Source organism: Pan troglodytes, chromosome 17, assembly GCF_028858775.2.
Source record: "Pan troglodytes isolate AG18354 chromosome 17, NHGRI_mPanTro3-v2.0_pri, whole genome shotgun sequence".
Taxonomy (NCBI): domain Eukaryota; kingdom Metazoa; phylum Chordata; class Mammalia; order Primates; family Hominidae; genus Pan; species Pan troglodytes.
The window spans coordinates 61,893,749-61,904,530 of NC_072415.2; the positions used below are offsets into that span (position 1 = coordinate 61,893,749).

A 10,782-nucleotide genomic window follows, 5' to 3' on the forward strand; every position below is an offset into this window, starting at 1 on the left:
AGTCCTCAGGCTTTTGAATCCAAGTCTGATGCCCCTTCTATAACATTTATTGGAGTGATCTCTAAGAAAGGGTTGTTAACATTTAGTTTCCCTAAAGTAGGCCTGTAATCTTTTAAATGCCAAGAAACAGGAGTCTGAAGACCATGAGACTTTATTTGTTCACAGTTTTCCTGGGGAACACACAGTGTTTCTGAAGAAAAGACTTTAGTTCTTCCTTCTAATGAAAGCAGTTATGCTGTATTTGTTCAGGTATGTGCTAGGGATTCAAACTCATAGATATTAAAAAGAGCCATTTAGAATTGTATACTGCTCTTCAGAGACCCTCCTGCCTACCCCCAACTACTTAAAGCAATAAACTGTCTCTCTGTGGCAGGGAGGTACAACCTTTTTGTGGTTCAGCTGCTGAAGCTGGGGGCTCCTTAGTCAGCAGTTGGTCTGAGCTGAGCTGGGCCGGCCTGGGACAGTGGGCTTCCCAGGGACCAGTGTCCTCAGGCAGCTTGTCCCTTGGGGAAAGCAGGACACTAACTTCTGCCTGGGAATTCACCAGGAAGACCAAGCAGAGGAGCAATGTTAGGCCATTTCAGAAAGTTCAGGCGGCTGCTAAGTAGCCTTCCCTGGTGGTGCCCACAGCCTGGTGGGTGGCATCAGTATGTTACTCAGCTGCAGTTGTGACTTTGATGGGCATCACCCAGCATGCCTTTGATAGGAAGCAGCAAAACAAGACAGTGAAGACTTTCTTGCTTTGTGAAAAGCATGTCAGTGCAGCCCCAAAGAATGAGGCAAACTCAAAGGGAAGCGTGAACAAAACTGTTTGCTTAAGGCGGAGGTGTCCAAGGAGAAATTTGAAGTACCTGCTTTTGTTTGGTTTTGTTTATAGAAAACTTTTAAAAATAACTCCTTTTAAAGCAGAAACCTCGTATGCCTAATATATTATCATAGAGTAATCTAAAGAAATGGTTGTGGTACTTCCTGATAAGAGATTAACATTTAACTTCCCTAGTAGGCATGAGAATGGTCCCAATTAAAAAACTCCAAATACAGTAAAATTTCCTTTCAAGTTCAAATCAGAAAATTGAAATCCTACAACTCCTAGCACAAAGATGTGTATATAATAAACACTCAAAAACATTTATTGCTAAATTAATCTTATTTATTCCATCTTGAAGGCTTTTATCAGAATCCTAATCTTCCTCTACATCCTCATAATGTTTCTATTACATTTAGCCTGGTGTTCAATTTTACTGAATACTGATTCACAGAGAACTATTAATCCATACTGTAATTCAATTAATAATAATAATATTCACCAGAGTGCTTCATACCTGCAACATTATGGTTAAGCGGACATAATGCAACCTGCGTAATTTACAAATATGAATACTCCAAAATGGGTTAAGCTAAAAACCAGCTTTCCCTGTGTGTCACTTGGGTAATGCAAAGCTCTGTTGACTGTTCTCATTGTAAAATATATATGGATTGCTACTCCCTACCTTTTTGGTTCTACCCTGCTTTGTTAGCTTAGTTATCATAAACATTTCTCCACTTGTACCCCAAAGCTATTTGGGAATAGTATATAAAAATATTGGATGTGAACTTCGATTTCTTTTGTTTAAATCATCTTAAGGGTGGAGATATGGAAGACCGAAAGAAGGTAAGCAAGTAAGAAATAATTCAAGTAATGAAACTTTGGATCCTGACAGAACCCCAGTAATTATCAAAACTAGGTGACTTTCTTGTGTATAGATGTGGAATCTGAGGCCAGTGAATGTCAGTAGCTTGTTCAGCTCACCCAGTCAGTGGCAGGTATGTGGTGACCACCTGGGACATCTCAAGGTCATCACTTCAGTGCTTTATCCACCAGACAACACTTGGCAGCTAGTTTCCCAGATGTCGACTTGTACTGCACTTGCCTTTGGAGCAGCAGTTGTTGCTTTCTCCCTAGGAGACCAAGAGATGAACTAGATGGTTAGTCAAGTCTTTTTCCAGCACAGTGTGCTGAGTCCAGCTGGAAAATCTTGGAGGAGCCTCGTTTTCCTCACCGGTAAATGGGCAGTGCCTCACATGCAAGCATGCACCACAAGTTTGTAAGAGAAATAGAACCAATGGGAAATTTCAATCAATGCAGATTACTTCCAGGTTTTCATTACTTGAGCAACACTTGAGTATTGTTTCAGCATTCATCCTTATAGCCACCAAGCAAGAACATGACTCTCTTCCCAGTTAGCATCATCCTCTTTGCCGTGTACTGTGACTCTGTTTTGACTTAGGACCTTGTCTCTTATTTTCTTATTGGAGTGTTCTTTTACCTTCTCCCAGTTGGAGTAATTTGTATCTCCACTTGGATATGAGCAGCATCTTATCATATGCTCTCAAGTTTTTCTTAGTGCTCTGGCATTTTCTTGAAGAAAAAAAAATCAAAAAGAAAAACCCTGCCAACATTCAGGGAAATGGTAAAAAATGCTCCTAGCAAGGCACTGTCTCTCTTATTCACAACTATTTCTGTTTCTTTCTTCCACATTCACTATCCAACCTACTCAATATGGCCTGTACTCCTTATAGGCAAACTCACCCACAGTTTCCACTTGCCCTTATATGTTGGCATGAAATTCTTTCTCTAACCGAGTTTTTTTTTTTTTCCACAGAAAAATAAACACTTTTATTACATGGGCAAAGACAGAAAGGATGAGGATTTGTTTGCTTTTCCAGGCCTTGATTTTCCTAAGATAGAACTCCATCTCCTTGCCCTCTAGCACATAGCCATCTGCTTGGCCACACTGTCCCACCCTTGATGCGAGGCATGCAAGAAGCTTTCCTTGCTGGAACTGCTCCTCCAGGAGACTGCTGATTTTGGCATTCTGTTTCCTTTTATCGTATTTCTTGTGAATTTTTTTAGGTCGCTTTTTGTTTAAAATCTCCTCCTCCTCAGCAGTCAGCTTGGTCCCCTTCTTGCGGCCCAGTGGCAGCGCATAGCGGGACTGGTACCACTGTTGGTATGGTGCGCTGTTGATGAGCATGATGCATTTCTTCACCAGGGTCTTGGTACGGACCAGCTCGTTATTGAATGCATTGTAGACAACATCGATGATCACTGTTGTGCAAGTACAACACTCTGAGCCCCAGGAGAAATTCCCCGTGTCCAGCCTCAGGGCACAGTATTTCTCATTTCTTCCCTGCACACGGACTGTGTGGATGTGGCAGGGCTAATCTTGGTGTTGGCAACCAGCCGGGCACCCCAGCTCATACTTTCGCTTCTTGTGGTAAGGCTTTCTCTTGCCCCCAGTCTTGCAGCGCTTGTGCTAGTTGTCCCAAGAGATGCTCATCGCTGTTTAAAATTTATTTATTTCTTTATTATTTACTTATTTTTCCATAGATTATTGGAGTGCAGGTGGTGCTCGGTTATGTAAGTTCTTTAGTGGTAATTTGTGAGATTTTAATGCACCCATCATCTAAGCAGCATATACTGCACCCTATTTGTAGTCTTTTATCCCTTGCCCCCTCCCACGCTTACCCCCAACTCCCCAAAGAATTGTATCATTCTTATGCCTTTGCATCCTTATAGCTTAACTTCCACATATCAGTGAGAACATACAATGTCTAGTTTTCCATTCCTGAGTTACTTCACTTAGAATAATAGTCGCCAATTTCATCCAGGTCGCTGTGAATGCCATTAATTTGTTCCTTTTTTATGGCTGAGTAGTATTCCATCGTTTATATATACCACAGTTTCTTTATCTACTTATTGATTGGTGGGCATTTGGGTTGGTTCCACAATTTTACAATTGAAAACTGTGCTGCAATGAACATATATGTGCAAGTATCTTTTTCTTATAATGACTTCTTTTCCCCTGGGTAGATACCCAGTAGTGGGATTGTTGGATCAAATGATAGTTCTACTTTCAGCTCTTTGAGGAATCTCCACACTATTTTCCATAGCGGCTGTACTAGTTCACCTTCCCACCAGCAGTGTAGAAGTGTTCCCTGATCACTGCATCCATGCCAACATCTACTGTTTTTTTATTTTTTTGATTATGGCCACTCATGCAGGAGTAAGGTGGTATTGCATTCTGGTTTTGGTTTGCATTTTTCTGATCATTAGTGATGTTGAAACATTTTTTTCATGTTTGTTGTTTATTTGTATATCTTCTTTTGAGAATTGTCTATCCATGTCCTTAGCCCACTGTTTGATGGGATTGTTTGTTTTTTTCTTGCTGATTTGTTCGTGTTCATTGTAGATTCTAGATATTAGTCCTTTGTCAGATGTATAGATTGTGAAGATTTTCTCCCACTCTTTGGATTGTATGTTTGCTCTGCTGAGCATTCCTTTTGCCATGCAAAAGCTCTTTAGTTTAATTAAGTCCCAGCTATTTATCTTTGCTTTTATTGCACTTGCTTTTGGGTTCTTGGTCATAAAATCCTTACCTATGCCAATGTCTAGAAGGGGTTTTCCAATGTTATCTTCTAGAATTTTTATAGTTTTTGTTCTTAGATTTAAGTCCTTAATCCATCCTGAGTTGATTTTTGTATAAGGTGAGAGATGAGGATCCAGTTTCATTCTCTTACACGTGGCTAGCCAATAATTCCAGCACCATTTGTTGAAAAGGGTGTCCTTTTTCCACTTTAAATTTTTGTTTGTTTTGTCAAAGATCAGTTGGCTGTAAGTTTTTGGGTTTATTTCTGGGTTTTCTATTCTGTTCCATTGGTCTATGCGCCTATTTTTATGCCAGTACCATACTGTTTTGGTGAGTATGGCCTTATGGTATAGTTTGCAGCCAGATAGTGTGATGCCTCCAGATTTGTTCTTTTTGCTTAGGTTTGCTTTGGCTATGTGGGCTTTTTTTTGGTTCCATATGAATTTTGGAATTGTTTTTTCTAATTCTGTGAGGAACGATGGGGGTATTTTGATGGGGATTGCATTGAATTTGTAGATTGCTTTAGGTAGTATGGTCATTTTCACAATATTCATTATACCCATCCATGAGCATGAGATGTATTTCCATTTTTTGTGTTATCTGTGATTTCTTTCAGCAGTCTTTTGTAGTTCTCCTTCTCGAGGTCTTTCACCTCCTTGGTTAGGTACATTCCTAAGTATTTGTGTGTGTGTGTATGTGTGTGTGTGTGTATGTGTGTGTGCAGCTACTGTAAAAGTGGTTGAGTTCTTAATTCTCCACTTGGTCGCTGTTGGTGTATAGGGGAGCTACTGATTTGTGTACATTAAACTTGTATCCAGAAACTTTGCTGAATTATTTTATCAGTTCTAGGAGCTTTCTGGAGGAGTCTTTAAGGTTTTTGAGGTAAACAATCATATCGTCAGCAAACAGTGACAGTTTACCTTCCTCTTTACCGATTTGTATGCCTTTTATTTCTTTCTCTTGTCTGATTGCTCTGGCTAGGACTTCCAGTACTATGTTGAAGAGGAGTGGAGAGAGTGGGTATCCTTGTCTTGTTCCAGTTCCTAAAGGGAATGCTTTTAACTTTTCCCCATTCAGTATCATGTTGGCTGTGGGTTTGTCATAGATGACTTTTATAACATTGAGTTGTATCCCTTATATGCCAATTTTGTTGAGAGTTTTAATCATAAAGGGTGCTGGATTTTGTCGTATGCTTTTTCTGCATCTATTGAAATAATCATGATTTTGTTTTAATTCTGTTTATGTGGTGTATCACATTTATTGACTTCCATATTTTAAACCACCCCTGCATCCCTAGGTATGAAACCCACTTGACCATGATGAATTATCTTATTGACATGTTGTTGGATTTGGTTAGCTAGTATTTTGTTAAGGATTTTAGCATCCATGTTTATCAGGGATATCTGTCTGTAGTTTTCATTTTTGATTATGTCCTTTCCTGGTTTTGGTATTACGGTGATGCTGGCTTCATAGAATAAATTAGGGAGGGTTCCCTCTTTCTCTATCTTGTGAAATAGTGTCAATAGGATGGGTAACAATTCTTCTTTGAATATCTGGTAGAATTGTTATCTATCTTCTGTATCTAGCTGCCCAGCAAGTCTACCAAGCTCAGGGCTGGTACAGGGGGTTGTCTACACAGATTCCTATGACGTGAACCATCTATGGATCTCTCAGCTGTGGATATCAGCACAGTATTTGGGGTGTCTCCCGGGTCCTGCAGGAGCAGTCTGCTTTCTTCAGAGGGTCTGTGGGTCCTCTTGGGATTCCTGATTCATTCCTGCAGTCGTTCTGGAGCTAAAATTTGTGATGCAAGCCTCCGCACACTGCTCTCTCTGTCTGAGTTGGCGCTGCAATCTAGTCCTGTCTCTGGTCTGCCATGATGACCTCTTCTTTTTCTCTAACCCAGTATTTTTAACTGAAGTCCTGATCATAGCTACCTGTCTACCAGAAATCTCCACCTGTATCAAACTCAGAGTCTGAAAAACAAATTCCTTATATCTCCAATCCCTACTTGTCTTTTATTGGGTATCTATGAAGTTACCCAAGCCAGACACACAGCTTTCATCATCTCTGTCTTTTGCTATCCCCTATTGACTCTATCTTCCAAATAATACTGCAATAAATCTCTCCCTTCCTCTACTTGTTTTGACTGCCTTTGCTCATCTTTTGTTTTCTGGTGTTGCGTAATCGTATCCTAACTGCTCTCCTGGCTTCTAGTGTTGCCCCTGAAGTTCATCTTTCATACTGCTTAAAGTGTGAACATTCCTAAGATACAAATGTCATTCCTCCCTCCTCATGTTTATAATTCTTCAGTGGTTTTCATCATTTTTTTTTTTTTTACTAAGTCAAAGTTTCTGCCTATGATGAGTCTCTTTCATATCTCTCTACAATGTGTCTTGGTTATAAGGGTTGACATTGCCTGGAAATTCAGAGGTGTATTGACAGATGTTTGGTCAGAGGGTTGGTCTGAATCCACTGTTAGAATTTTAAAGCCCTTGATAAGCATTTCCTGTCCCTCTGTTATAGGCTGCCCTCTGAAATATGCTAAGCAGGATTAAGTTTGTATACCTGTAAACAGGGACAGAATGCCATCAGGTGATTTAAATGCCATCAGGGCTTTTTATGCCTGGCTTTACTACAACCTGTTTGAAGAAGTTATTTCTGAATAAATGGTGATGTTCTTTTGTTTTGTCTTGTTTTGTTTTTGTAGTCTACCTGAAGACTTTGACTTTAATATTTTGGCTACTCAGAGGATCAGTCCTGCCCCTCTATTTTTAGCAACCTCACACTCTGCCCATACATTACGTGCTTTTAATGATGAAAGCAGCATTCAAAGCTTACATAAAATAAGCAATTAGTAAATGCATTAGTAGTATAGTATTTATAAACAACTTATATTATTGGCTTTACTGAAATTTCTCCAGGGGCTTCTCACTAGAGCATGCACTATGAACAGGATCAAAGGGACCTTTCCTGTCTGCTGATAGCTTCTTTGTCACTCTGTCCTTTTTTTTTTTTTTTTTTTTTTGAGACAGACTCTCGCTCTGTCGCCCAGGCTGGAGTGCAGTGGCATGATCTCTGCTCACTGCAAGCTCCATCTCCCGGGTTCACGCCATTCTCTTACCTCAGCCTCCCAAGTAGCTGGGACTACAGGTGCCCGCCACCATGCCCAGCTAATTTTTTGTATTTTTTTTGTAGAGATGGGGTTTCACCATGTTAGCCAGGATGGTCTCGATCTCCTGACCTCGTGACCCGCCCGCCTCGGCCTTCCAAAGTGCTGGGATTACAGGCATGAGCTACGGCGCCCAGCTTGTCCATTTATTTTTTAAAGTCAGGTTTACTGAGGTATAATTTGTATACTGTATAGTAAAATTCACCTTTTTGGGCTTTATGAATCTTGAATTATGCATACAGTTGTATAACTACCTGTCATAATGAAGATATAGAACACTTCCATTACTCAGAAAAGTTCCCTCATGCCTCTTTGCAGTCAATTCGATTGGTGCCCGCACGCTGAGCCCTTGACAACCACAAATCTTCGTCTGTCCTTGTAGTATTACCTTTTCTCTAAGATAATAAACATGGGATAATTCAGTGTGCAACCTTTTGATTTTGGCTATTTTCATTTAGCATAATTCACTGAAGAACTATTTATGTTTTATGTGTGTTAGTAGTTCATCCTTTTTTTATTGCTGACTAGTGTTTCATTGTGTGCATTTTATACTTCATTGCTTTATGTATGCGTATACCACAGTGTGCTTATCCATTTCCTAGCTGATACACCCATGGTGTGGTGGACAGACTCTAAGGTGACTCCTGTAATTCCTGCCTCCTGGTGTTTATGTATTTGATTCATCTTCCCCTCATAAGTGTGGATGGGATCTATGATTTGTTTCTAACCAATAGAATATAGCAAAGGTAATGCTACTCTCATGATTACGTTACCTTATATGAGACTGTTTTACCAGCAGACTCATTTTACACACTCTTTGCTGTGCGGATAAAGTAGAGGAAGTCCATTTGGTAAAGAGCTAAGGGTGGTCTCTAGAAGCTAAAGGCAGTCTTCAGCTAACGGGCAGAGAAAAACTAGTATCCTCAGTCATATAGAAGCAAGACAATAAATTCTGTCAACAGTCTAAGTAAGCCTGGAATCAAATTCTTCCCCAGTCAAGCCTCCAAATGAGATTGCAGCCTAGCTAACACTTTGAGAACTGAAGCAGCTAAGCCATGACCAGACTTTAGATAATACATATGCATTTTTTGAAGCCATGATATTTGTGTTAACTTGTTGTACAGCAATAGACGACGAATACATTCTGGTAGTTTGCAGTTTTTAGTGATTAAAAATAAAGCTGCCATAAACATTTATATACAATAATAAGTAACAATAAGTATTGATATGTATTTTTATTTCTTTTGGGTAAATACCTAAGAGTGCAGTTGCTGTATCATATGGTCAGTTTATGTTTAAGTGGATGCCAAACTGTTTTCCAAAGTGGCTGTTCCATTTTGTCTATTTTACATCCTCCTATCCCCCAGAAATGTATGCATATTCTAATTGTTTTATTACATCTATTGTACATTATTTTAACGCTTGAGCTGGATGGATTCTGAGCTCCAGGGTTTTGTTGTTTTCTTTCTTTTCTTCATCTTTTTTTTTTTTTTTTTTGGAGTGCAGTGGCACAGTCATGGCTCACTGCAGCCTCGACCTCCTAGGCTCAGTCTTCCCACCTCAGCCTGCCGAATACCTGGGGCCACAGGCATGTGCCACCACACCCAGCTATTTTTTATTTTTTGTAGAAACAGGGTCTACTTATGTTGCTCATGCTAGTCTTGATCTCCTGGGCTCAAGTGATCCTCTTGCTTTGACCTCACAAAATGTTGGAATTACAGGCATGAACCACCATGCCTGGCTTGTTTTGTTCTTTTGTATTTTCTATCTTCTGGGCCTGGTGTTTGACTCATGCTCATAGGCTGTTAAAAGTTGGGAATGAATAAATTCAATGAATTAATCTAAACACTTTACTTTTATAAGCACTCCAAGGGCCTTTTATCTTTTATCTTCAGGATGCAAGGGTCAGAGACACAGCACTTCTGACTTTTCTTTATGTCTCTATTCTCTATAGGAGTCATTTTTAAATGTGATTGCACATTGGAATCACCTGGAGAGCTTTTAGAAATTCGTGATGCTTAGTTTGCTACCTGTACCAATTAAATAAGAATCTACAGGGAGAAGACCCAGAAAAAGATTTTCTTGTTCTTTTAAAGTCACCTGGTTGGGGGGATTAAACAACACAGTCAGCGATGCCTGGGTCACACTCCTGTAAATGCTGAGGCAATTGGTCTGGGTGTGGCCTGGGCAGCCAGGCTTTCCTAAGCTCCTCAGGAAATTCTAATGGGCAGCCAAGTTTTCGATCCGCAGCCCTAGTAGTGGCTTCATTATCTGGTTCACAGAACAGCTCTTTAGCAACGGGAAAATCTATGGCAGTAGCAGAGTCACACCTTCAAGGCTGCACTGGAAGCAGGTGGGGAAATCTGCAATTCAGATAATATGACCTTATTTTGCAGGCTGTGGAATGTGGTACTAATTACATTTGTCTGATGCAAAAATGTCAGTTATACACCTGCCCTCAGTTTTTTCCTCCCACGGCCTGTATCATGACACTGGTTATGGTTCTCAGGGATCCATAGGTTGGCAAATATGAAGCGGGCCCCAGATGCTAAAAGATGGGAGCTAGGAAGCTGCTGACAGAAGCACCCCACACCTTTCATCGCTCTCGTCCTTAGCTCTGACTTTGGTAAGGAAGGTGGCGACTCTACTGCTTGTTGCTGCCTCTGTTTTGACTTTAGGAATTAATGGTGTTTCTTTGCTTAACTTACAGCAATTAATAATGTTTACACTGGTGGGGAAAATTAATGCTGTTGCATTGTTAAGAAACACACAGTAAGGATAAAAAATATTTAGGTTAGTAATCCAGAATGTATCTTCTGATGAGTTTGACTTGCCCCCTTTTAGCTGATTTTATGCATGGTTGCTTCCCAAGACTGCTCAGTGGGCTAAAGCTGACAGAAACAAACCAAAAATTATGACCACATTACTAAGGCATGGCACAGCTGCAAAACAGACAGAATGTAATAGTGAAGCAAACCCATGGGGGGACTTTTTGCCCTGAGCATTCAGACTGGGCATCCCTCTGTAATTTGCCTCTTGAGCATCTTAGCATCAATTTCTTTGTACTTAAACCCACTCCTATGACTCAGCAACTGTGGTTTTATTACTTGGTTTCTCTGCAATTGTTGTTCTTTCTTGAATCAACCCAGGGTCTCTGATCTGTCTCTGATACTTCATTTTGCAACACCCAAAGGTCTTGTC

General features: G+C 40.2%; 1 pseudogene; it reads right to left on the reverse strand.

The window, feature by feature from the left end:
* Positions 1–2,588: 2,588 nt before the first annotated feature.
* On the reverse strand, positions 2,589–3,320 carry LOC468540 (small ribosomal subunit protein eS8-like; annotated as a pseudogene).
* Between the last annotated feature and the right edge of the window lie 7,462 nt (positions 3,321–10,782).